Consider the following 27470-nt stretch of genomic DNA (forward strand, 5'->3'; position numbering starts at 1 on the left):
GATCCCTTGGTTGAAGTTAGCGTTTTGGGGGAGTTATGTAAAGCATACAGCCCAATTATCCCAAACCATGTTTGTCTCAAGCCGACTACATAACATAAAATAATTTGCCTGCTTTGATTCGTTTTTTCTTTAGGGGTTGAGGGAGAGTGAGAGAAAACGTGTATCTGCACGTGTGTGTGTGCGCCCACATAAGGGTGTGGGTGCCTACTTGAGAGAAACAGAAGGCGAGCGGGGGACCGACCGACAAACCCGATCAAAACACTACCCGACACAATATAGCCTAATGTGGTTCAAATCAGAGAGTTTTTCATGTAAACACCACATGGTAACTCAAGCCAGTCAACAAAAACATACATTTTAGGAGACTGCTACTGTCACGAGAGTGCTGAGTTTAAAATGTAATACATCGTGTGCTCCCACGGTCTTAAGAAACAGATATAATTGACATCTATAACGTAATATTGGTCTGTGTTTGTCCAGCCTGTGCTTTCCTTTGAAACAGTTCAACCAGACATAAGTCAAATTCTCCCTATTGACTAATCAAGTGGTTTGTGGATGTAAAGAAGGGCACTGAGCCTGTATACAATCATTTTAGAATGAGGGGTGCTGTACTTCTGCTGGTGTTGCTGTACTGTCTGTTTGGGGTATGGGCTCAGGGAGAGAGTGGGAATGACAGTCATGGTTATGCCGCTACCCGAGACAAGCCACAAAGAGGTGACTGGCAAGACCCCCACCACCCCTGACATCTGGACTGAGCTGAGGGTGCTGAGAGACAAAGTGAACATCCTGGGTGCTGTCGCGGGTAGAAGAGAGAATGGAGCTGAGCGCCACTAACACTGAACTGCAGCTCCGGAAGAACAAGGTAGAGGAGAAAAAGAAACCGGGTTAAACAGCTGAGCTGTCCACCATGGATGACCAGCGTGACTGCCAGTGAGAGGGAGTTGGATGAGCAGAAAGGGGAGGTGACGACTCTTCGAGAGGAGCTGTGCGTCACCAAGACTGAACTGCAGCTCCAGAGGAACAAGGTGGAGGAGCTGGAGAGGGTGAGTGCAGACAGACCAAAGGATGCCTTTCTCTGCTAGTTTGACTGGTTCAGGAGCCGTAGGACCATTCAATACTGAAACCACCCTCGTCTACGGTACTGTCATTACAAACATTGGCACAGCCTGCGACTCACAGTTATCTTCACAGCACCACTCAAAGGAGTTTATACTACTTTAGATTCACCATCACTTATTTCCGCAGGTGTATTGTTGGGTGTATATGCAAGAATGACCAGAAAGTTACATTGAACTGAGAATTAAATGACGTAGATAATTTACACGTATCTAATGCACTAACTGTCGAGCTGGAGGTGGGAGATGTGGTCTACATGTGTCTTCCCAAAGGACAAGGGGCCTTTTGGTGATCATTGTAACCATAACACCTTTAGTGGCTTCCTGCTCTTCGCTGTGCGAATGGGAACGACTGTACCACAATCAAGTGAAGAGCCAAGGCTTTCTAGCTCCAGGAGGTTAGGGCTTTCTAGCTCCAGGAGGTTAGGGCTTTCTAGACCCAGGAGGTGAGGGCTTCCCAGGGCCCAAATGTTATTCTGCAACCCAATATGAAAACGGAATAAAAAAATATCATTGCAAAAAAATCTAAGAATAAGGTGGACAATTTTTTTTTGAACACTGTTGATCGTTTAATCACAAACATGATAAGAGTGGAATTTCTTATTTTCATCCACCTGATAACTTTTGATGTTTTCAAATGAACACCACCGATCTATCTGCAGACATGGTCTTTTTAACGGTTTAGTACGTTTGTTTTGTGAGCAGCAGATCATTTGTCTCGCTTTTCTTTCCATCCGTTGCACCATGTCATCGCTAGAACTGTTGACGTTGACGTTGCTTTTCTATGACCTGAATTGAAAACCACTGTGAAAACAAGATGACGCATCCCGTTGGGTTTACCCTGTCAATAAAACATTCAAACAATACAGTAAACCACATTGTTGTTTCGTACAATGAGCCCACCAGTCCCATACATCGCGGTGCCACTGGCTATACATCCTCCCCATAACCCCCCTTCCACACGCGAGCATCGAATGAATCCAATCCAACAGGGCTTGACCTTTACCATAATTGATGGTTTCATACCAAATAGCATAATCCAATAGCTTGTCTCAAACAAGCCTTTCTTGTATCAAACTGTACTTGTACAATGGGACATAAATACAGTTTAGTTTAGTAGTAGACAACACCCAGTGCACAAAAGACCCCGGGCAGAAATAAACAGTCACACACCACACGCTGTTTACACATGATCTGTATAGCAGAGTGGGAAACAAATGTGCAGTAATCAAACCTCCCTGCCACGTGGGCTCCCTCTCCGGCCTCTAGGTCATCAGGCTGCTCATTGTCCCGATACACATGTCACCATCGTCACGCACCCCGGCGCGTCATGACACTCACCTGGACTCCATCACCTCCTTGATTACCTGCCCTATATATGTCACTACCTTTGGTTCCTTCCCCAGGCGTCATTGTTTCTGTTCCAGTTTCATGTCTGTGTGTTGTTCTTGCGTTCTGCCTTGTGTTAGTATCGCGTTCTTGGTTGTTGTTGTTTTATTAAAACGTTTCACCTGCTTCCGACAGGTTCTCACCGCCCCATCATTACACTCCCAGTTCATATATGTCCTTACTGGACCGGGTGAGAACCTGTGGAGAAGGCGGGATGTGTTTGACTGTGTGTGTTAGCCAGGAGAGGATGTGTGTGTGGAGGTGTGCCCGCACGTGCGTGTTTTATCATCTCCTGTGGGAAACATAGCGTAGCCTCTTCTGTAGCCTGTCAACTATGTGTCTGTCTATCCCTGTTCTCTCCTCTCTGCACAGACCATACAAACGCTCCACACCGCGTGGCCGCTGCCACCCTAATCTGGTGGTCCCAGCGCGCACGACCCACGTGGAGTTCCAGGTCTCCGGTAGCCTCTGGAACTGCCGATCTGCAGCCAACAAGGCAGAGTTCATCTCAGCCTATGCCTCCCCTCCAGTCCCTCGACTTCTTGGCACTGACAGAAACATGGATCACCACAGATAACACTGCTACTCCTACTGCTCTCTCTTCGTCCGCCCACGTGTTCTCGCACACCCCGAGAGCTTCTGGTCAGCGGGGTGGTGGCATAGGGATCCTTATCTCTCCCATGTGGTCATTCTCTCTTTCTCCCCTTACCCATCTGTCTATCGCCTCCTTTGAATTTCATGCTGTCACAGTTACCAGCCCTTTCAAGCTTAACATCCTTATCATTTATCGCCCTCCAGGTCCCCTCGGAGAGTTCATCAATGAGCTTGATGCCTTGATAAGCTCCTTTCCTGAGGACGGCTCACCTCTCACAGTTCTGGGCGACTTTAACCTCCCCACGTCTACCTTTGACTCATTCCTCTCTGCCTCCTTCTTTCCACTCCTCTCCTCTTTTGACCTCACCCTCTCACCTTCCCCCCTACTCACAAGGCAGGCAATACGCTCGACCTCATCTTTACTAGATGCTGTTCTTCCACTAACCTCATTGCAACTCCCCTCCAAGTCTCCGACCACTACCTTGTATCCTTTTCCCTCTCGCTCTCATCCAACACTTCCCACACTGCCCCTACTCGGATGGTATCGCGCCGTCCCAACCTTCGCTCTCTCTCCCCCGCTACTCTCTCCTCTTCCATCCTATCATCTCTTCCCTCTGCTCAAACCTTCTCCAACCTATCTCCTGATTCTGCCTCCTCAACCCTCCTCTCCTCCCTTTCTGCATCCTTTGACTCTCTATGTCCCCTATCTTCCAGGCCGGCTCGGTCCTCCCCTCCCGCTCCGTGGCTTGACGACTCAATGCGAGCTCACAGAACAGGGCTCCGGAAGGCCGAGCGGAAATGGAGGAAAACTCGCCTCCCTGCGGACCTGGCATCCTTTCACTCCCTCCTCTCTACATTTTCCTCCTCTGTCTCTGCTGCTAAAGCCACTTTCTACCACTCTAAATTCCAAGCATCTGCCTCTAACCCTAGGAAGCTCTTTGCCACATTCTCCTCCCTCCTGAATCCTCCTCCCCCTCCCCCCTCCTCCCTCTCTGCAGATGACTTCGTCAACCATTTTGAAAAGAAGATCGACGACATCCGATCCTCGTTTGCTAAGTCAAACACCGCCGCTGGTTCTGCTCACACTGCCCTACCCTGTGCTCTGACCTCTTTCTCCCCTCTCTCTCCAGATGAAATCTCGCGTCTTGTGACGGCCGGCCGCCCAACAACCTGCCCGCTCGACCCTATCCCCTCCTCTCTTCTCCAGACCATTTCCGGAGACCTTCTCCCTTACCTCACCTCGCTCATCAACTTATCCCTGACCGCTGGCTACGTCCCTTCCGTCTTCAAGAGAGCGAGAGTTGCACCCCTTCTGAAAAAACCTACACTCGATCCCTCCGATGTCAACAACTACAGACCAGTATCCCTTCTTTCTTTTCTCTCCAAAACTCTTGAACGTGCCGTCCTTGGTCAGCTCTCCCGCTATCTCTCTCAGAATGACCTTCTTGATCCAAATCAGTCAGGTTTCAAGACTAGTCATTCAACTGAGACTGCTCTTCTCTGTATCACGGAGGCGCTCCGCACCGCTAAAGCTAACTCTCTCTCCTCTGCTCTCATCCTTCTAGACCTATCGGCTGCCTTCGATACTGTGAACCATCAGATCCTCCTCTCCACCCTCTCTGAGTTGGGCATCTCCGGCGCGGCCCACGCTTGGATTGCGTCCTACCTGACAGGTCGCTCCTACCAGGTGGCGTGGCGAGAATCTGTCTCCTCACCACGCGCTCTCACCACTGGTGTCCCCAGGGCTCTGTTCTAGGCCCTCTCCTATTCTCGCTATACACCAAGTCACTTGGCTCTGTCATAACCTCACATGGTCTCTCCTATCATTGCTATGCAGACGACACACAATTAATCTTCTCCTTTCCCCTTCTGATGACCAGGTGGCGAATCGCATCTCTGCATGTCTGGCAGACATATCAGTGTGGATGACGGATCACCACCTCAAGCTGAACTTCGGCAAGACGGAGCTGCTCTTCCTCCCGGGGAAGGACTGCCCGTTCCATGATCTCGCCATCACGGTTGACAACTCCATTGTGTCCTCCTCCCAGAGCACTAAGAACCTTGGCGTGATCCTGGACAACAAACTGTCGTTCTCAACTAACATCAAGGCGGTGGCCCGTTCCTGTAGGTTCATGCTCTACAACATCCGCAGAGTACGACCCTGCCTCACACAGGAAGCGGCGCAGGTCCTAATCCAGGCACTTGTCATCTCCCGCCTGGATTACTGCAACTCGCTGTTGGCTGGGCTCCCTGCCTGTGCCATTAAACCCCTACAACTCATCCAGAACGCCGCAGCCCGTCTAGTGTTCAACCTTCCCAAGTTCTCTCACGTCACCCCGCTCCTCCGCTCTCTCCACTGGCTTCCAGTTGAAGCTCGCATCCGCTACAAGACCATGGTGCTTGCCTACGGAGCTGTGAGGGGAACGGCACCTCAGTACCTCCAGGCTCTGATCAGGCCCTACACCCAAATAAGGGCACTGCGTTCATCCACCTCTGGCCTGCTCGCCTCCCTACCACTGAGGAAGTACAGTTCCCGCTCAGCTCAGTCAAAACTGTTCGCTGCTCTGGCTCCCCAATGGTGGAACAAACTCCCTCACGACGCCAGGACAGCGGAGTCAATCACCACCTTCCGGAGACACCTGAAACCCCACCTCTTTAAGGAATACCTAGGATAGGATAAAGTAATCCTTCTCACCCCCTCCCCCCTTAAAATATTTAGATGCACTATTGTAAAGTGGTTGTTCCACTGGATGTCATAAGGTGAATGCACCAATTTGTAAGTCGCTCTGGATAAGAGCGTCTGCTAAATGACTTAAATGTAATGTAATGTAAATGGAAACAATCTGCCATGATGACGGCTCACATTTCCCCCAAGCAAGATGCATGTGCAGCTCCAACTGAACAATAGAGAACACACAATGCTTTCGTGTTTAGATGACGAGAACAGCAACAACAAGTTGCATTGTTTCATTTTGATCGCATCTTTAAAGTGAAATCCTCTGTTCATAGCAGCAATCCCTTTAAAAAGTATGAACTGTGTACTATAAACAGAGCACGGCGTATGAATAATTCTCTCGCACACTTTGACACACACAACTTGGCGTGTGACAGCACTGTCTGGCCCCAAATCATCGTGTGGCTGTCTCTCTCGCAGTGCACGGCATACATCAGCCATTGAAGTGGCTTTTCGTCGGAACTCTTTTTCGTTTCCTCAGTCTCTCTTTTTATGTCTTTCTCCTTTACTTTCCCCGTTACTGTTTTTCTGTCCCAAACACACATTCGCTCTCCAACTTTCCCCTCTTCCAAATAACACTACCAAAATCTCACTCATAACAAAAAACACATGGATGTAACGATAAAATAATAAAGATGTATCCAAACCAGGGGTTAGCAGCTAAACGGCAAAACCCTGTACTAAACTATGTGTTCTCTGTTGTGCCACTGCCAATAAGTGACAGGTTTGGGATCAGCGTGAGACTTTAACACTGGGTAAAGAGAGCTGGCTGTGATGTGTATTGGCCTGACATGTGTTCCGCCAGAGACAGATTGCATTGGGCTGTCCCTGCTGAGCTCGGCCTTCTGCTGCCCTGGCTAGCCTGGCACTAGCTAGCAGTGGCTAGTGGCTAGAGCGTCCTTGCCTGCCCTTTCTTTCTGTTGGGGCGCCCGTTGGGACCTGATGCATGGTGACTGTTGATGTGGTGACTGGGCGCGGTGACCGTATGTAGAGACGAGAGGGGGTGGTGGGGTTTTGGGAGTGGGCTGAAAAGCTCTCTAGGGGAGAGATACCTGGAGTGGGAGAGTACACTTACTGTTAGTGTATACTGTACATCAGAGCAACTTCCAGTCCAAAAGGGCCAAAACACCATTGTTTTGTTTCTACCTCATAGTTAATTGCACTCACTTGGTGTCCCAGATCTGAATCAGGCCCTGATTAGAAGGAGAGGATGAAAAACCTGATTAAAAAAGAACAGAGACCAATTGGCATGTTACCCAGTATGGCCTTATCAGTGTATACCAGTGTTTAAGCCTACTCTCAAGAAGCTTGATCTTGCAAGCTAGACATTTAGCTAGCAAGTTAGCAAACCAAATGTATAGCTGGAGCCCTGGGCTGGAGAAAATGTATTGGGCACATAGTTACAGATAGTTAGATAGTTACTCTTATAGTAATAAGATATTTTAGCTGACAAACATTAGTAGTGAACTTCAAGTGTAACTTGATCACTTCTCTTGCGCTGCACAACAATGGATCGTCATGTTATAATTTGGGGACGTTATTGAAAATCATACCGTGGGTATTTCGATAATACCCCGGTATACGTTATACCACCCAGGTCTACTCACCAGCACAGTCAATTTCCTCTGAGAGTCGAGTTTCTTTAAACCAATGACATCCAAAGGTCAAAGGGTGTGAGGTAGCTCAATTGCACTTGACGCAATGGAGCAATTGAGTGCAGGAGGGCGCACGTCACAAACGGTAGGGAGCCAGGGACGTACCACACACACCACTGCCGCCGCGGTCAGCTGTGATCAATAAAGGAATGGAGTGGTGGTGCATGGGCAGTGGAAACTATCGTACGGTGCAGAGTGGGGGGAAAACCAGACCCAGACACCCCCCCCCCTATGGCAATTTAGGAGGGAGGGCAGATAAGGAATGTTTTGGGAGGTTGTTACCAACCGTCCCAATATACAACAGGCACAACATGACAGTCAAAACAACGCACATTGTCTGGGAGCTGTGATATGAATAGAAAAGAGACTCGATGACACCACACTGTGAAAATAAGAAGACAAAAGCCGCCGGGAAAAAAATACAAAAAGAGACACGCGCGCGCGCGCACACACACACACACACACACACACACACACACACACACACACACACACACACACACACACACACACACACACACACACACACACACACACACACACACACACACACACACACACACACACACACACACACACACACACACACACACACACACTGCTGTTTAAACACGATCAGTGTAGCAGAGTGGGAAACAAAATGTGCTTTGCCGTAATCGAACCTCCCAGTTCATATCTGTCTTTACTGGACCGGGTGAGGACCTGTGGAGAAGGTGGGATGTGTTTGACTGTGTGTGTTAGCCAGGAGAGGATGTGTGTGGAGGTTTGTGTTGGAGGTGTGCCCGCCCGTGCGTGTTTTATCTCCTGCGGGACACAATCTGCCATGATGACGGCTCACATTTTCCCCAAGCCAAAAGCTTGCCTGTACAGCTCCAGCTGATCAATAAAAATACACAAGGCTTTTATATATTTAGATGAAAAGAAGAGCAAAAAAAATAAAAAACGTTGCATTGCTTCATTTTTCATCCCATCTTAAAAGCTAATCATTGCACCAGCCACCAGCATCCCAATAGACAGACTGGGCACACGATGGACAGATACAGCACGGGAAATCCTTGTTCTGGTAGCTCGATTGCACTGGGCGCAATGGAGCAATTGAGTGCAGGGCGCAAGTCAAATGGTAGAGACACAGGACACACGCTGAGAAAAAAGAAATAGAGCTCCTAAGCAGAGTGGGGGGGAAATTGCCTACCCTAAGCAGTGGGGGAAACAACTATTAACAAATTGGACGTACCGTGAGACAGGGATGAGAGTTGGAAGTTACTTCTCTGGATTTCACTCTGCGTTGACTTCAAGAGTGAAGGGGGGGGAGAGTTAGAGTGAGAGTGAGAGAGTGTGAGAGAGTGAGAGAGTGTGAGAGTGTGAGAGTGAGAGAGTGAGAGAGTGAGAGAGTGAGAGAGTGAGAGTGTGAGAGAGTGAGAGTGTGAGAGAGTGAGAGAGTGAGAGAGTGAGAGAGAGAGAGAGAGAGAGAGAGAGAGAGAACATGGCAAGTTAGGATGAGCAAGCCTTGTATAACATCATTATACATTCAGTGCCTACATCACACTGCCTCACTGGGACGCATGCAAAGAAGTCTACATCCAACGGACCAGGAGGAGAGGTGTACTATAACAACTAGCAAATTCAGCGAATGTGCCTTTAAGACTACGGATCCAACTTTAAATTAGACAAGACTAATTGAATTAGTTTAAACGCCAATGGTTTCTCAGGTACATAGGTTACGTCCCAAACGGCACCCTATTCTCTACATAGTGCATTACTTTTGATGAGAGCCCTATGGTCCCTGGTCTAAAGCACTGCACAGAGTGTCATTTGCCATACTGTAGCAAACGGAGGTGTTTTTCACCAGCCGCTGTCAACATGTCAGAATGGGGTCTATTTCTGCATGCAGCACTAATGCTATTGAGTCGTTACACAGCCAAGGAGATTTCTACACCACCGGTGGTGAATGGGCTCGTTGGAAAATGAAGTGTGACCACCCAAACACACATTTATCCCCCCCACCACCCTCACAAACAAACAAACACACAAACAAACACGTGGTCTTGTCTCCTGGATATGACCTTAGTCTTTGGTTAACAAACCATAGGCAACCCAATTTGAGGAAGACAACGCTCTCTGATTATTGGCTGGTCACGCCAAACCCATTGGAATCCCCACCCAGTTTAAAAAAGGTGGAATCTCTCAACGGCAATGTCTATACCAAGACAAGTCCGTTATGTACTGCATCTCTATGGTTGACACGGTTTCCAAAATAAATGATAGTAAATGGCCTAGTCAAAGCCCAGACCTCAATTCAATTGAGAATCTGTGGTATGACTTAAATATTGCTTTACACCAGTGGAACCCATCCAAATTGAAGGAGCTGGAGTAGTTTTACCTTGAATGATGGGCAAAAATCCCAGTGGCTAGATGTGCCAACCTTATAGAGACATATCCCAAGAGACTTGCAGCTATAATTGCTGCAAACGGTGGCTTTACAAAGTATTGACTTCGGGGGGGTAAATAGTTATACACGTTCAGGTTTTATATTTTTGTGTCTTGTTTCTTGTTTGTTTCACAATTTAAAAAATGTTGCATCTTCAAAGTGGTAGGCATGTTGTGTAAATCAAATGATATATACCCCACAAAAACTATTTAAATTCCAGGTTGTAAGGCAACAAAATAGGAAAAATGCCAAGGGGGGTGAATACTTTCACAAGCCAATGTAGGTGCTTCTGTAGGTCCTCTTTGGTTGGGGAGAGAAGCACTAGATCATCAGCAAACACCAGACATTTGAGTCCAGTAGAGTGAGGTTGGGTGCTGCATACTGTTCTTGTGCCCTTGCCAATTCATTGATATACATGTTGAAGAGGGTGGGGCTCAAGCTGCATCCCTGTCTCACCCCACGGCCTTGAGGAAAGAAATCCGTGTGTTTATTATTTGTGTACATTGATTTTGTAATGTCATATGCTTTACCCCCAACACTGCTTTCTATCAATTTGTATAGCAAACCCTAATGCCAAATTGAGTCAAAAGCTTTTTTGAAATCAACAAAACAAAACATGACAAGAATTCGCTTTTGTTTTGTTTTATTTGTTTGTCAATCAGGGTGTGCAGGGTGTATACATGGTCTGTGGTACATTAAGAAAGAAGCCAATTTGACATTTGCTCAAGACATTGTTTTCACTGATTACATTTTGAAGTCTGCTGTTGATGATACTGCAGGGGATTGTTTTGAGATTGCTGCTGACGCTTATTCCACAGTAATGATTGGGGTCAAATTTGTTTCCAAAAAGCCAATTTGACATTTGCTCAGTACATTGTTTTCACTGAGGAAATGTACAAGTCTGCTTGTACATGATAATGTAGAGGATTTTCCCAAGGTTGCTGTTGATGCATTTCCCACGGTAGTTATTGTGTCATGTTTTGTCATATATTGTCATGTCTTGTCCCTGTGCTTTCTCTTCTATTCGTTTCCCCCTGCTGGTCTTATTAGGTTTCTTTCCCTCTCTCTTTCCCTCTCTTTCTCTATCGTTCCGTTCCTGCTCCCAGCTGTTCCTCATTCTCCTAACGACCTCGTTTACTCTTTCACACCTGTCCCCTATTTTGCCCTCTGATTATGTCTCTACTTCTCTCTTCGTTTCTGCTTCTGTCCTTGTCGGATCCTTGTTTGCTGTGCTGTGTTCTTGTTCCGTCCTGTCGTGTTTTTGCCTTCATCAGATGCTGCGTGTGAGCAGGTGTCTCTGTCAGCTACGGCCTGCGCCTACCCGAAGCGACCTGCAGTCTGTGGCCGCTTATCCTGTTATTCCCCTCTACTGACTAGAGGATTTCTGTTATTCCCTGTTTGGACATTTCCTGTTAAGGATTCAGGATGTTATTTTCTGTTTGGACTGGAATAAACTCTGTTTCTGTTAAGTCGCTTTTGGGTCCTCACTCACCTGCATAACAGAAGGATCCGACCAAGAATGGACCCAGCGACTACGGATCCTCGCAACTCAGCCGTCGAGATCCAGGGAGCGATGCTCGGCAGACACGAGCAGGAATTGTCTGCTGCTCGTCATGCCGTTGAGACCCTGGCCGCTCAGGTCTCCGACCTCTCAAGACAGTTTCACAATCTCAGTCTCGATCCACCAGCTACTTCCTGGGCTTCCGAGTCTCCGGAACCAAGAATTAATAACCCACGGTGTTACTCTGGGCAGCCCACTGAATGCCGCTCGTTTCTCACCCAGTGTGATATTGTGTTCTCTCTCCAGCCCAACACATACTCAAGGGGTAGAGCTCGTATCGCCTATGTCATATCTCTCCTTACTGGACGGGCTCGTGAGTGGGGCACGGCTATCTGGGAGGCAAGGGCTGAGTGTACTAACGAGTATCAGAACTTTAAAGAGGAGATGATACGGCTTTTTGATCGTTCAGTTTTTGGGAAGGAGGCTTCCAGGGCCCTGGCTTCCCTATGTCAAGGTGATCGATCCATAACGGATTACTCTATAGAGTTTCGCACTCTTGCTGCCTCCAGTGACTGGAACGAGCCGGCGTTGCTCGCTCGTTTTCTGGAGGGACTCCACGCTGAGTTTAAGGATGAGATTCTCTCCCGGGAGGTTCCTTCCAGCGTGGATTCTTTGATTGAACTCGCCATCCGCATAGAACGACGGGTAGATCTTCGTCACCGAGCTCGTGGAAGAGAGCTCGCGTTAACGGTGTCCCCCCCTCTCCGCATCACTACCATCTCCCCCCCACTGGCTCAGGTGTTGAGCCCATGCAGCTGGGAGGTATTCGCATCTCGACTAAGGAGAGGGAACGGAGAATCACCAACCGCCTCTGTCTCTATTGCGGTTCTGCTGGACATTTTGTCATTTCATGTCCAGTAAAAGCCAGAGCTCATCAGTAAGCGGAGGGCTACTGGTGAGCGCTACTACTCAGGTCTCTCCATCAAGATCCTGTACTACCTTGTCGGTCCATCTACGCTGGACCGGTTCGGCAGCTTCCTGCAGTGCCTTGATAGACTCTGGGGCTGAGGGCTGTTTTATGGACGAAGCATGGGCTCGGGAACATGACATTCCTCTCAGACAGTTAGGGGATCCCACGGCCATGTTCGCCTTGGATGGTAGTCCTCTCCCCAGTATATTATGTGAAACACTACCTTTAACCCTCACAGTATCTGGTAACCATAGTGAGACCATTTCTTTTTTGATTTTTCGTTCACCTTTTACACCTGTTGTTTTGGGTCATCCCTGGCTAGTGTGTCATAATCCTTCTATTTAATTGGTCTAGTAATTCTATCCTATCCTGGAACGTTTCTTGTCATGTGAAATGTTTAATGTCTGCTATCCCTCCTGTTTCTTCTGTCCCCTCTTCACAGGAGGAACCTGGTGATTTGACAGGGGTGCCGGAGGAATATCATGATCTGCGCACGGTCTTTAGTCGGTCCAGAGCCACCTCCCTTCCTCCTCACCGGTCGTATGATTGTAGTATTGATCTCCTTCCGGGGACCACTCCCCCCCGGGGTAGACTATACTCTCTGTCGGCTCCCGAACATAAGGCTCTCAAAGATTATCTCTCTGTTGCTCTCGACGCCGGTACCGTTGTGCCTTCTTCCTCTCCCGCCGGAGCGGGGAATTTTTTTGTTAAGAAGAAGGACGGTACCCTGCGCCCCTGCGTGGATTATCGAGGGCTGAATGACATAACGGTTAAGAATCGTTATCCGCTTCCCCTTATGTCGTCAGCCTTCGAGATTCTGCAGGGAGCCAGGTTCTTTACTAAGTTGGACCTTCGTAACGCTTACCATCTCGTGCGTATCAGGGAGGGGGACGAGTGGAAAACGGCGTTTAACACTCCGTTAGGGCATTTTGAATACCGGGTTCTGCCGTTCGGTCTCGCTAATGCTCCAGCTGTCTTTCAGGCATTAGTGAATGATGTACTGAGAGACATGCTGAACATCTTTGTTTTCGTTTACCTTGACGATATCCTGATTTTTTTCACCGTCACTCCAGATTCATGTTCAGCACGTTCGACGTGTTCTCCAGCGGCTTTTAGAGAATTGTCTTTATGTGAAGGCTGAGAAGTGCGCTTTTCATGTCTCCTCCGTCACATTTCTCGGTTCTGTTATTTCCGCTGAAGGCATTCAGATGGATCCCGCTAAGGTCCATGCTGTCAGCGATTGGCCCGTCCCTAAGTCACGTGTCGAGTTGCAGCGCTTTCTCGGTTTCCTGAATTTCTATCGGCGTTTCCTTCGTAATTTCGGTCAAGTGGCAGCTCCTCTCACAGCCCTTACTTCTGTCAAGACGTGCTTTAAGTGGTCTGTTTCCGCCCAGGGAGCTTTTGATCTCCTCAAGAAGCGTTTTACATCCGCTCCTATCCTTGTTACTCCTGACGTCACTAAACAATTCATTGTCGAGGTTGACGCGTCAGAGGTGGGCGTGGGAGCCATTCTGTCCCAGCGCTCCCATTCTGATGATAAGGTCCATCCTTGCGCGTATTTTTTTCATCGCCTGTCGCCGTCGGAAAGTAACTATGATGTGGGAAACCGCGAACTGCTTGCCATCCGCTTAGCCCTAGGCGAATGGCGACAGTGGTTGGAGGGGGCGACCGTTCCTTTTGTCGTTTGGACTGACCATAAGAACCTTGAGTACATCCGTTCTGCCAAACGACTCAATGCGCGTCAGGCTCGTTGGGCGTTGTTTTTCGCTCGTTTCGAGTTCATGATTTCTTATCGTCCGGGCTCTAAGAACACCAAGCCTGATGCTTTATCCCGTCTCTTCAGTTCTTTTGTAGCCTCTACCGACCCCGAGGGGATTCTCCCTGAAGGGCGTGTTGTCGGGTTGACTGTCTGGGGAATTGAGAGACAGGTAAAGCAAGCACTCACACTCCGTCGCCGCGCGCTTGTCCTAGTAACCTTCTTTTCGTTCCTGTTTCTACTCGTCTGGCCGTTCTTCAGTGGGCTCACTCTGCCAAGTTAGCTGGCCACCCCGGCGTTCGGGGTACGCTTGCTTCTATTCGCCAGCGGTTTTGGTGGCCTACTCAGGAGCGTGACACGCGCCGTTTCGTGGCTGCTTGTTCGGACTGCGCGCAGACTAAGTCAGGTAACTCTCCTCCTGCCGGTCGTCTCAGACCGCTTCCCATTCCTTCTCGACCATGGTCTCACATCGCCTTAGACTTTATTACCGGTCTGCCTTCGTCAGCGGGGAAGACTGTGATTCTAACGGTTGTCGATAGGTTCTCTAAGGCGGCTCATTTTATTCCCCTCGCTAAGCTTCCTTCCGCTAAAGAGACGGCACAAATCATCATTGAGAATGTGTTCAGAATTCATGGCCTTCCGTTAGACGCCGTTTCGGACAGAGGTCCGCAATTCACGTCTCAGTTTTGGAGGGAGTTTTGTCGTTTGATTGGTGCTTCCGTCAGTTTCTCTTCCGGTTTTCATCCCCAGTCTAACAGTCAAGCAGAACGGGCCAATCAGACTATTGGTCGCATCTTACGCAGTCTTTCTTTTCGAAACCCTGCGTCTTGGGCAGAACAGCTCCCCCTGGGCAGAATACGCTCACAACTCGCTTCCTTCGTCTGCGACCGGGCTATCTCCTTTTCAGAGTAGCCTTGGGTACCAGCCCCCTCTGTTCTCGTCCCAGCTCGCCGAGTCCAGCGTTCCCTCCGCTCAGGCTTTTGTCCAACGTTGTGAGCGCACCTGGAGGAGGGTCAGGTCTGCACTTTGCCGTTATAGGGCGCAGACTGTGAGAGCCGCCAATAAGCGTAGGACTAAGAGTCCTAGGTATTGTCGCGGTCAGAGAGTATGGCTTTCCACTCGTAACCTTCCCCTTACGACAGCTTCTCGCAAGTTGACCCCGCGGTTCATTGGTCCGTTCAGTATTTCTCAGGTCGTTAATCCTGTCGCAGTGCGACTTCTTCTTCCGCGACATCTTCGTCGCGTCCACCCAGTCTTCCATGTCTCCTGTGTCAAGCCTTTTCTTCGCGCCCCGTTCGTCTCCCCCCGTCCTTGTCGAGGGCGCACCTATCTACAGGGTCCGGAAGATTATGGACATGCGTTCTCGGGGACGTGGTCACCAGTACTTAGTGGATTGGGAGGGGTACGGTCCTGAGGAGAGGAGTTGGGTTCCATCTCGGGACGTGCTGGACCGTTCGTTGATCGATGATTTCCTCCGTTGCCGCCAGGGTTCCTCCTCGAGTGCGCCAGGAGGCGCTCGGTGAGTGGGGGGTACTGTCATGTTTTGTCATATATTGTCATGTCTTGTCCCTGTGCTTTCTCTTCTATTCGTTTCCCCCTGCTGGTCTTATTAGGTTTCTTTCCCTCTCTCTTTCCCTCTCTCTCTATCGTTCCGTTCCTGCTCCCAGCTTTCACACCTGTCCCCTATTTTGCCCTCTGATTATGTCTCTATTTCTCTCTTCGTTTCTGCTTCTGTCCTTGTCGGATCCTTGTTTGCTGTGCTGTGTTCTTGTTCCGTCCTGTCGTGTTTTTGCCTTCATCAGATGCTGCGTGTGAGCAGGGGTCTCTGTCAGCTACGGCCTGCGCCTACCCGAAGCGACCTGCAGTCTGTGGCCGCTTATCCTGTTATTCCCCTCTACTGACTAGAGGATTTCTGTTATTCCCCGTTTGGACATTTCCTGTTAAGGATTCAGGATTTGTTATTTTCTGTTTGGACTTGAATAAACTCTGTTTCTGTTAAGTCGCTTTTGGGTCCTCACTCACCTGCATAACATATTGGGGTCAAATTTGTCTTTGTCTCCACCTTTGTGGATTGGGGTGATCAGGCCTTGGTTACAAAGATTAGGGAAGATGCCAGAGCTGAGGATAATGTTGAAGAGTTTAAGAATAGCCCATTTTAATTTGTGGTCTGTATACTTTATCATTTCGTTTAGTACACCATCAACACCACAGGCTTTTTTGTGTTGGAGGGTTTATATTTTGTCCTGTACATTTTAGAATAAGGCTGTAACGTAACAAAATGTGGAAAAAGTCAAGGGGTCTGAATACTTTCCGAATGCACGGTATATGTTTTTACTCTTGGTTCCACTTCGTGTTGTTTTTGTTTACTCCAATTTTCAGAGAAGTGATTTGATTCTATGGATTCGCCAATCACAATGAGTTTTCTTTCTGTCATGCTGTTCCTACTTTTTTCTTTGAATATAAGCTACGGTTTTCTGGTTCTCTGTGTTTCTGGTTGGAAAGGTTACTCAATTCCTTTTGTAGGTTTTTACATTCTTCATCAAACCATTTCTCATTGTTGTTAGTCGTCTTAGATTTTCGGCTGGAAATAAAAATGGGATATGTTAGCTGATTTGATATGTTAGCCTTCTACTGCTAAGTTTACACCTTCACTATCGCAGGAAAACATTTTGTCCAGGAAGTTGTCTAAGAGGGAGTGGATTTGTTGCTGGCCAATTGTTTTTTGGTAGGTTTCTACACTTACCCTCCTTCCATCTATAGCATTTCTTAAGTTTGTTTGGCTTCGCTACTTCATATTTGATTTTTGCTCCTTTCAAGTAGATTGTGATTTTGCTGTGATCTGATAGTGGCATAAGTGTGTTGACTGTGAACATTGAGAGACTCTGGGTTGAGGTTGGTGATAAAGTAGTCTTCCGTACTAGTGTCAAGAGATGAGCTATAGAGTTACCTACAGTAGGAGTCCCCTCGAAACCTGCCATTGACTATGTACAGACCTGCAGGAGTTGTGATACGTTTTTGTTGGTTATGTTGTCGCAGTTGTGTCTAGGGTGGCATATGGGGGAGTGAATGCTGTCACCTCCAGTTGGATGTTTGTCCCCCTGTGTGCTGAGGGTGTCAGGTTCTTGTCCAGTTCAGGCATTTAGGTCACCACAGATTAGTACATGTCCCTAGGTCTGGAAATGATTGATCTCCCCTCTAGAATGGAGAAGCTGTCTGCATTACAGTATGGGGATTCTAGTGGGGGGGATATAGGTAGCACACAGGAGGAAATGTTTCTCTGTTGAGATATTTTCCATTTGAATTTCTAGCCAAATGTAAAATGTTTTGAATAATTTAATTGTCACACCCTGATCTGGTGCAACTGTCCTTGTGATGGTCTCCACCCCTCAAGGGGTCGCTTATTATCCCCGGTGTTTATGTCTCTGTGTTTCTTGTCTCTCTGTGCTAGTTCGTCTCGTTTGCCAAGTCAACCAGCATTTTCCTTGCTCTGTTTGATTCCTCCTGGTTTCGACCCGTGCCTTTCCTGACTCCGAACCTGCCGGCCTGACCACTCTGCCTGTTCTGACTACCAGCCTGCCTATCCCCCCTGTACTGTTTGGACTCTGACCTGGTTTCTGACCACTGCCTGGCCTGACCTCGAGACCGCCCTATCATCTGGTACGGTTTGGTCACTGACCTGGTTACTGAACCCCTGCCTGGCCTGATTTCGAGACTGCCCTATCGTCTGGTACCGTTTGGTCTCTGACCTGGTTACTGAACCCCTGCCTGGCCTGACCTCGAGACCGCCCTATCGTCTGGTACGGTTTGGTCTCTGACCTGGTTACTGAACCCCTGCCTGGCCTGACCTCGAGACTGCCCTATCGTCTGGTACTGTTTGGTCTCTGACCTGGTTTATGAACTCTCGCCTGTCCCCGACCTGCCTTTGCCTGCTCCCTTTGTTATAATAAATATCAGAGCTCAAACATTTGCCTCCTGTGTCTGCATTTGGGTCTCACCTTGTGAGTTAGGTCTGCTTTACACCAAATAGGTATACTCCCTGAGCCCCTTCCCTGTTTCAAACCTGGTAGTTTGGTGGATGTTCAGCTCTCTAATGTAGAGGGCAACCAGTGGGTCCATCTCCTCTGTACCATGTTTCTTGTAGGATGACACGGTCTGTATTTCTAACTTACTTGGTGAAGTCCAGGTTCCTTCTCTTTAGATTAAAGACAGATGCCCTCAGGCCTTGGATATCCCAGGATGAGATAGTGATGAGATAGTGAAGGCTTTGGGTGCCATAAAGTGTCCAATGTTGTCAGACCAGTCAGTGTGAGCAGAGCCTGCGGAGCATATGATACATGCCATTGGCTTGGGCTAGTGCAAGAGTGGGGGTTGGGCCTGTTTGCCTGCTCACGGCCTCCCTCCCTCACCATCTCTCTCTCTCCAGTCTGTCTCTCTCCAGTCAATTCAATTAGCTTTATAGGCATGGCGTAACAATGTACATATTGCCAAAGCTTACTTTTTACAATATTAACATAATTAATAATAATAATCAATATTATGTCGCGTCTTTGGCTATGCCGGATTAAGTGACATGACATGCTATTCTCCGTAATTACTTTTACCTGATTGAGCTAATCATGTAAATGTAATTAACAAGAGAGTCGGGGCACCACAAAATAAAATTTATAGAGCTGTTATCTTCCGAATAAACTCTTAAAGACCTAGTAATATTTTACATCAATAGCAGTCAATATTAATTGTCACCTTAATTCAGTCTCATCTGAAAGTTGTACATTCTTAGTTATCTGCAAGAACCCTGGCTAACAGTTTGAATCAGCAATACAAAATTGGGTTTAATTATTTATTAACCTGTAGTGACACCCCATCCCGTGAACAGGACCGTTGTCATCATCTGACACTAATTAGCATAACGCAACGGACATTACGCTTCCTAGAAAATCTTCCTATTCGTGAAAATCACAAGTGAAATATATTAGAACACAGCTTAGCCTTTTGTTAATCACCCTGTCATCTCAGATTTTCAAAATATGCTTTACAACCAACGCTAGACAAGCATTTGTGTAAGTTCACCACAACGCCAAAAAATATTCCAAATTAGCTCCATAATATCGACAGATACATGGCAAACGTTGTTTAGAATCATCCTCAAGGTGTTTTTCTAATATCTATTCGATAATATATCCGTCGGGACAATTCGTTTTTCACTAGGACCGATTGGAGTAATGGCTACCTCTGTATTTTACGCGAGAATCTCTCTCGGAGCCACCATGTGACCACTTACGCAATGTGGCCGCCTAAGGCTATTCTTCAACAGAAATGCGTATAACTAAGTCACAATGCTGTAGACACCTTGGGGAATACGTAGAAAGCGTAAGCTCGTTGATGGTACATTCACAGCTGAATAGGGAGTCATTGGAACACAGGGCTTTCAAAAGATGAGTCACTTCCGGATTGTATTTTTCTCAGGCTTTCGCCTGTAACATCAGTTCTGTTATACTCACAGACAATATCTTTACAGTTTTGGAAACGTTAGTGTTTTCTATCCAAAGCTGTCAATTATATGCATATTGTAGCATCTTTTCCTGGCAAAATATCCCGTTTAAAACGGGAACGTGTTTTGTTTTTCAAAAATGAAAATACTGCCCCCTAACACCAAGAGGTTAACTAAATACCTAACTAAATCACACAGAATTACACATACACATAATTAAATCATAACTTGATTACAAATTACGTCATAAAGGAAAACGTCCCTAGCGGGAGGAACAGATATGACAGCTTGTTACACAAAAGAAAGGGGTCTGGGTTGAGTGAAGGAGCGGGAAGACTGAGGAACAAAGGAGAAGCTGTGCTATCGTAAATACGGTATCTTATGCATTCTAAATTACCGCCCATTTGGAAAAGGAAAATGCAATAAATATTTACTCTGAGCTTCGGTAGGTTGGTGGTAGATGGAAGGCCGTGTTGCCAAACCGAGTCCTTTGAAGAATGTCTCTGGTTGTCAATTGGATAAGTTGGCTACGTAACGTCGTTGTGTGATAGACGGGATACTCTGTCTGTTCCTTCCTAACCCTCGTTTGCAGCGGCTGTTGCTAACTCAACGGCTAGGAGGTATCACTTTTGTAGTGAATAAGAGTTCAAAGTTCATACCATTCGCAACCAAAGCTCACGCTGATGTTGGCTTCGTTCTGTAGTTATTATCTGAACCATTCTGACATAGGACCGTCGTCCTACATCCTGGGAACAGGAAGTTATGTTGTCGTCAAGGCATTATATAGGAAGGGAGAAAAGGGATGTGTTTCATAGTTTACAACCCCGGTCTCTTCACGTGGGCGGGCCACTGAGCCCTATCTTGTGAAAACCCACATCTCACATTTTAAAAGCTAAAATCACATTTCATCCCATCACAAATAATTTCATATTCAAACATTTAAATTGAACAACAATTCCATGTGAATCCGATAACTCTGATGTGTAGACTTTCCACTGTAGAGTTTATGTCATCTTATCATTGATGAGAATGTCTCAGATGACAACCGAACTGACATCATATTCATTAAGTACCACCGCATATGTTCAATTGTTCGGATTACCAGAATATAGTTAATTTCCCCCCACCTACTGATGTTCCCAGAATCTCTATGTTAACCAAGGGTTTTGCAAATGTAATATCAGTAGGGTAGAGAGAGGAAAAGGGGGGGAAGAGGTATTTATGACTGTCATAAATCTACCCCCCAGGCCAACGTCATGACAATTATCAATGGGACAACATTAACAACAATAACCAAGCGTAAAAATAACCATACATTGAACAATACAAATAAGCATAAAGGACACCTGCAAGTTGGTTGGTCTGTCAGACACTGTACCTTATCTTATGGCAGGCAGCAATGTAGTGCGCTGCCAACCCACAGTGTCCTGACAGGGTAGCCTATCCTATTCGGAGACGTCTTTGAAACCTTGAATACGGGTTTCAAATTTAGGGAAATGAAACTCTAATTGTTTTCTATTTTGCTGTGGTGCAGTGGTTGCACAGCCCTTCCTCGACATGGATGTTTCCCTGTGTCCACCCTTCCCAATGGCAAGGCTGTGCTCACTGATCCTGTACTAAGGTTTATCTAAAGTTTTGATCCAGTCTCTTGCTCTCGCTCTCTCTTTCTAGGCTCTCAGTCTCTCTCTCCGGTCCCCCAGTCTCTCTCTCTAGTCTCTCCAGTCTCTCTCTCCGGTCCCCCAGTCTCTCTCTCTAGTCTCTCTCTCTAGTCTCTCTCTCTAGTCTCTCTCTCTAGTCTCTCTCTCTAGTCTCTCTCTCTAGTCTCTCTCTCTAGTCTCTCTCTCTAGTCTCTCTCTCTAGTCTCTCTCTCTAGTCTCTCTCTCTAGTCTCTCTCTCTAGTCTCTCTCTCTAGTCTCTCTCTCTAGTCTCTCTCTCTAGTCTCTCTCTCTAGTCTCTCTCTCTAGTCTCTCTCTCTAGTCTCTCTCTCTAGTCTCTCTCTCTAGTCTCTCTCTCTAGTCTCTCTCTCTAGTCTCTCTCTCTAGTCTCTGTCTCTAGTCTCTGTCTCCAGTCTCTGTCTCCAGTCTCTGTCTCCGGTCCCCCAGTCTCTCTCTCTAGTCTCTCTCTCTAGTCTCTGTCTCCAGTCTCCGGTCCCCCAGTCTCTGTCTCCAGTCTCTGTCTCCAGTCTCTGTCTCCAGTCTCTGTCTCCAGTCTCTGTCTCCAGTCTCTGTCTCCAGTCTCTGTCTCCAGTCTCTGTCTCCAGTCTCTGTCTCCAGTCTCTGTCTCCAGTCTCTGTCTCCAGTCTCTGTCTCCAGTCTCTGTCTCCAGTCTCTGTCTCCAGTCTCTGTCTCCAGTCTCTGTCTCCAGTCTCTGTCTCCAGTCTCTGTCTCCAGTCTCTGTCTCCAGTCTCTGTCTCCAGTCTCTGTCTCCAGTCTCTGTCTCCAGTCTCTGTCTCCAGTCTCTGTCTCCAGTCTCTGTCTCCAGTCTCTGTCTCCAGTCTCTGTCTCCAGTCTCTGTCTCCAGTCTCTGTCTCCAGTCTCTGTCTAGTCTGCCAGTCTCTCTCTCCAGTCCCTACAGTCTTTGTCTCTCTCTCTCCAGTCTCTCTCCTTGAAAATCTCTCTCGCTTCAGTCACTATCCTTCTCCCTCCAGTCTCTCTCTCTCTCTCTCTCTCCAGTCTCTCGCTCTCTCTCCAGTCTCTCGCTCTCTCTCCAGTCTCTCGCTCTCTCTCCAGTCTCTCGCTCTCTCTCCAGTCTCTCGCTCTCTCTCCAGTCTCTCGCTCTCTCTCCAGTCTCTCGCTCTCTCTCCAGTCTCTCGCTCTCTCTCCAGTCTCTCGCTCTCTCTCCAGTCTCGCTCTCTCTCCAGTCTCGCTCTCTCTCCAGTCTCGCTCTCTCTCCAGTCTCGCTCTCTCTAGTCTCTCTAGACTCTAGATGTTGCCAAAGAACGTTTCTAGATGTTGCCAAAGAACGTTTATCCTCTGCTGCAGAGGATAAATTAATTAGAGTTTACTGCACCTCGGATTGTAGCCCAAATAAATGCTTCAGAGTTCAAATAACAGACACATCTCAACATCAACTGTTCAGAGAAGACTGTGTGAATCAGGCCTTCATGGCCGAATTGCTGCAAAGAAACCACTACTAAAGGACACCAATAATAATAAGAGAAACACAAGAAACAAGCCAAGAAACACAAGCAATGGCCGTTAGACCGGTGGAAATCTGTCCTTTGATTTGATGTGTCCAAATGTGAGACTTGTGGTTCCAACCACCGTGTCTTTCTGAGATACAGAGTAGGTGAACAGGTGATATTCACATGTGTGGTTCCCACTGTGAAGCATGGAGGAGGAAGTGTTCATTTTTTTTATTTTACCTTTACTTAGCTAGGCAAGTCAGTTAACCTGTTACTCCTACCCCCTACTTTTTTGAACATTCTGTTAAAAATCGCGCAACATTTCAGCGCCCTGCTACTCATGCCAGGAATATAGTATATGCATATAATTAGTATGTGTGGATAGAAATCTCAGACGTTTATAAAACTGGTTAAATCACGGCTGTGACTATAACAGAACGTGCGTTTCATCGAAAAGTGCAGGAAAATCTGATCACTGAAAATGGGAAAATATATCCATGCGCCACTTCAACCCATTGTTAAACGTGAACCACATTAAATGGGGCCGAGGTTGCAATACCTACAGCTTCCACATGATGTCAACAGTCTTGTCATTTGCCTATGATTTGTTTCTTGGTCAAACAGACACGAGGTAGCGCAGTTCGTCCGGTCTCCGACCGGATATTTTGGTTGAGATTTACCCGGACATTATTTCCAGACGTACAGCTATAGAATATACATTGCCTCGTGATCAATTTGATCGCTTATTAACGTTTACTAATACCTAAAGTTGCATTACAAAAGTATTTCGAAGTGTTTTGTGAAAGTTTATCGTCAACTTTTTTAATTAAAAAAAAATGACGTTACGTTATAAAACGCTATTTTTTTTATTGATCACACAGTCTTCATAGATCGATATCTAGGCTATATATGGACCGATTTAATCGAAAAAAAGACCCAATAGTGATGTTTATGGGACATCTAGGAGTGCCAACAAAGAAGATGGTCAAAGGTAATGAATGTTTTATATTTTATTGTACGTTTTGTGTAGCGCCGACTATGCTAATTATTTTGTTTACGTCCCCTGCGGGTCTTTTGGGGTGTTACATGCTATCAGATAATAGCTTCTCATGCTTTCGCCGAAAAGCATTTTAAAAATCTGACTTGTTGCCTGGATTCACAACGAGTGTAGCTTTAATTCAGTACCCTGCATGTGTATTTTAATTAACGTTTGGGTTTTAACGAGTGCTATTAGCATTTAGCGTAGCGCATTTGCATTTCCAGATGTCTAGATGGGACGCCTGCATGTCGGGTAGGAGCAAGAGGTTAAGAACAAATTCTTATTTTAAATGACGGCCTAGGAACAGTGGGTTAACTGCCTGTTCAGGGGCAGAACGACAGATTTGTACCTTGTCGGCTCTGGGATTTGAACTTGCAACCTTCCGGTTACGCTCTAACCACTGGGCTTCCCTGCCACCCCAAGTGTGATGGTGTGATGGTGCTTTGCTGGTGACACTGTCAGTGATTTATTTAGAATTCAAGGCACACTTAACCAACACGGCTACCACAGCATTCTGCAGCGATACGCCATCCCATCTGGTTTGTGCTTAGTGGGACTATCATTTGTTTCTCAACAGGACATTGACCCAAAACATACTTCCAGGCTGTGTAAGAGATATTTGACCAAGGAGAGCGATGGAGTGCTGCATCGGATGACCTGGCCTCCACAATCACCTGACCTCAACCCAATTCAGATGGTTTGGGATGAGTTGGACCGCAGAGAGAAGGAAAAGCAGCCAACAAGTGCTCAACATATGTGGGACCTCCTTCAAGACAGTTGGTAAAGCATTCCTCATGAAGCTGGTTGAGAGAATGCCAAGAGTGTGCAAAGCTGCCATCAAGGCAAAGGGTGGCTACTTTGAAGAATCAAAAATATAAAATATGTTTTGATTTGATTTGTTTAAAACGTTTTTGGTTTCTACATGATTCCATAGGTGTTATTTCACACTTTTGATGTCTTCACTATTATTCTACAATGTAGAAAATAGTCAAAATAAAGAAAAAGTTACTGTATGTCAGTTTATCAATGTTTGATTTGTTTTCAAATTATTTGTGGGTCAGTGTAATCGGAGGGAAATATGTGTCTCTTATATGCTCATACATTGGGCAGGAGGTTAGGAAGTGCAGCTCAGTTTCCACCTCATTTTGTGGGCAGTGTGCACATAGCCTGTCTTCTCTTGAAAGCCAGGTCTGCCTACGGTGGCCTCTCTCAATAGCAAGGCTATGCTCACTGAGTCTGTACATAGTCAAAGGTTTCCTAAATTTTGGGACAGTCACAGTGGTCAGGTATTCTGCCTGTGTACTCTCTGTTTAGGGCAAAATAGCATTCCAGTTTGCTCTGTTGTTTTGGTAAATTCTTTCCATTGTGTGAAGTAATTATCTTTTTGTTTTCTCGTGATTTGATTGGGTCTAATTGTGTTGCTGTTGTGGGGCTCTGTGGGCTCTGTCTGCTTGTGTTTGTGAACAGAGCCCCAGGACCAGCTTGCTTCGGGGACTTTTCTCTGGGTTAATCTCTCTCCAGGTGATCTCATTGTTATTGAAGGTTTGGGAATCACTTCCTTGTAGGTGGTTGTAGAATTTAACATCTATTTTCTGGATTTTTATCTCTCTCCATGTGTGTGTGTGTGTGTGTGTGTGTGTGTGTGTGTGTGTGTGTGTGTGTGTGTGTGTGTGTGTGTGTGTGTGTGTGTGTGTGTGTGTGTGTGTGTGTGTGTGTGTGTGTGTGTGTGTGTGTGTGTGTGTGTGTGTGTGTACCCCCTGTCCTAATTATAGATTGCCCATTAATCAGCTAAAGCTGTAATTATAACAGTTCCAACATGTAATCTGATTGTGAAGAACGATAAGAATCCTGCTGTACTCCCCTGGTTGGGGAGAAAGGGAGGAGAAGAGAGAGGGGGGGGTGTGAAATTATTTGGTCTTCATTCTCTGTGGAGCACATTTCGATTGAAGACACACAAACAAACAGACGCGTGGCAATCTGATTTGATTTGGCAACGGCAGTGGTGCTGTGGGAAGGTGTGTGTGTGTGTGTGGTTAATCTATTTGAAGCGACAGAATTATGAGTTCAGCTCAGATGACATGCGGCCTACACATGTTGAATCAAAACGTCTTCCTTGTCCCCTCTCATCTGTGTGTGTGTGTGTGTGTGTGTGTGTGTGTGTGTGTGTGTGTGTGTGTGTGTGTGTGTGTGTGTGTGTGTGTGTGTGTGTGTGTGTGTGTGTTCAATCTATTCTGAGCTAAATAAAGAGGGGGTCTCTATCAAAAATCTATATCAACATCTACCACTCATGAAAACGGCTTTGTGGAGATTTCATGAGCGAGACAAAACAACAACAAAACATCACATAATTCTCCCGTCCGATTCACTGGAGCCACCGTGGCTAACCTGCGGAACGAGTGAACGAGCTGAGTGGATTTGACGAGCCAAGGGAAATACAAACAGTCCTCGGGCCAAACACAAAGGGCTAAACACATGATATTGATATTCGCGTCAGCTGTCCGATAATACACTCTTGCAGCAACGTTATTGACACCTTCGTCCAGTGCGGTTTTACAGTAATAAGCAGAGAGCAGAAAGACAAAAGGGAGGGTGGGAATAGAAAGAGTGAGGAAAAGAGGAAACTGGTCAGCAACTCTGACATTCCTAAGCAACCTAAAAAAGAAATAAAAAATCATGGTTGATGTGAATGACCTTGGTGTCTACACTTATAAACATAGGTGCTAGGATCAAATCACTATGAACTACTGCAGGCTACGGAGGAGCTAAATGTTCTGCTCTGCATGTGACTCGGCCACAGGCCCCTGTTGTCTTGTCTTGTCTTGTCTTGTCTTGTCTGTCTGTGCTTGAAGGTCTGAGTCAGCCAGCCTTAGACCACAATCACAACCAGGGTGTAGAGGGGGAAGAAGAGACTGTAGGAGGTGGAGAAGGAGAGAATGAGGGAGGGGTATGAGGGGATGGATTCAGAGGGGTTGGGTTAAATGCGGAAGACACATTTCAGTTGAACACATTCCGTTGGACAACTGACTAGGTATGGGATTTGAAGAGGGGATAGAGGGATGGAAGAGGGTGGGAAAAAGACCGGGGGATGGGGGTGACAAAGTGGTCTGGAGCTGCCAGTATGTGGGTGCCAGAGGCAGGAGTGGCAGGCTGGCTAGCCGTGTGCTCGGACGCCCTAGCAAGAGGTATGCCCTCTCACACAGATCTGGTTACACACGATCTACACATGCTGGCACACAGGCACACACACACACACACACACTTTACACATTTGCCACTATTCACAGACACAGGCAGCATGACAAACACACGTAATATTACAGTATACTGTAGGCCTACTGACACGAGGCCCTCACGTGAACATGCACCGGATCACACAGAGACACATACGTTACTAACACATGGGGTGTTATGCTAGTCCCAGCTGGAATGTGATCAGCCACAGAGCATTAAACCCGGCAGCCAGCTACACTCAAAGCCACCTGAGCTTCTTCTTGAAAATCAAATCAAATTTTATTTGTCACATACACATGGTTAGCAGATGTTAATGCGAGTATAGCGAAATGCTTGTGCTTCTAGTTCCGACAATGCAGTAATACCAACAAGTAATCTAACTAACAATTCCAAAACTACTGTCTTATACACAGTGTAAGGGGATAAAGAATATGTACATAAGG

General features: G+C 46.8%; 1 protein-coding gene across 2 annotated transcripts in view; it reads right to left on the reverse strand.

Annotated features, from left to right (window-relative positions):
• Positions 1-27470, reverse strand: part of adarb1b (adenosine deaminase RNA specific B1b) — a 180836-nt gene that overhangs the window by 79678 nt on the left and 73688 nt on the right. The window contains exon 3 of one of the 2 annotated variants that reach the window (XM_046359647.1): positions 8722-8776. The exons of the other annotated variant lie outside the window; for it this stretch is intronic. The gene's annotated coding sequence lies outside the window, so the exon portion shown is untranslated. The remainder of the gene's footprint in view (positions 1-8721; positions 8777-27470) is intronic. 2 annotated transcript variants of the gene reach the window in all.

This window comes from Oncorhynchus gorbuscha, linkage group LG01, assembly GCF_021184085.1.
Source record: "Oncorhynchus gorbuscha isolate QuinsamMale2020 ecotype Even-year linkage group LG01, OgorEven_v1.0, whole genome shotgun sequence".
In the NCBI taxonomy this organism is placed as follows: domain Eukaryota; kingdom Metazoa; phylum Chordata; class Actinopteri; order Salmoniformes; family Salmonidae; genus Oncorhynchus; species Oncorhynchus gorbuscha.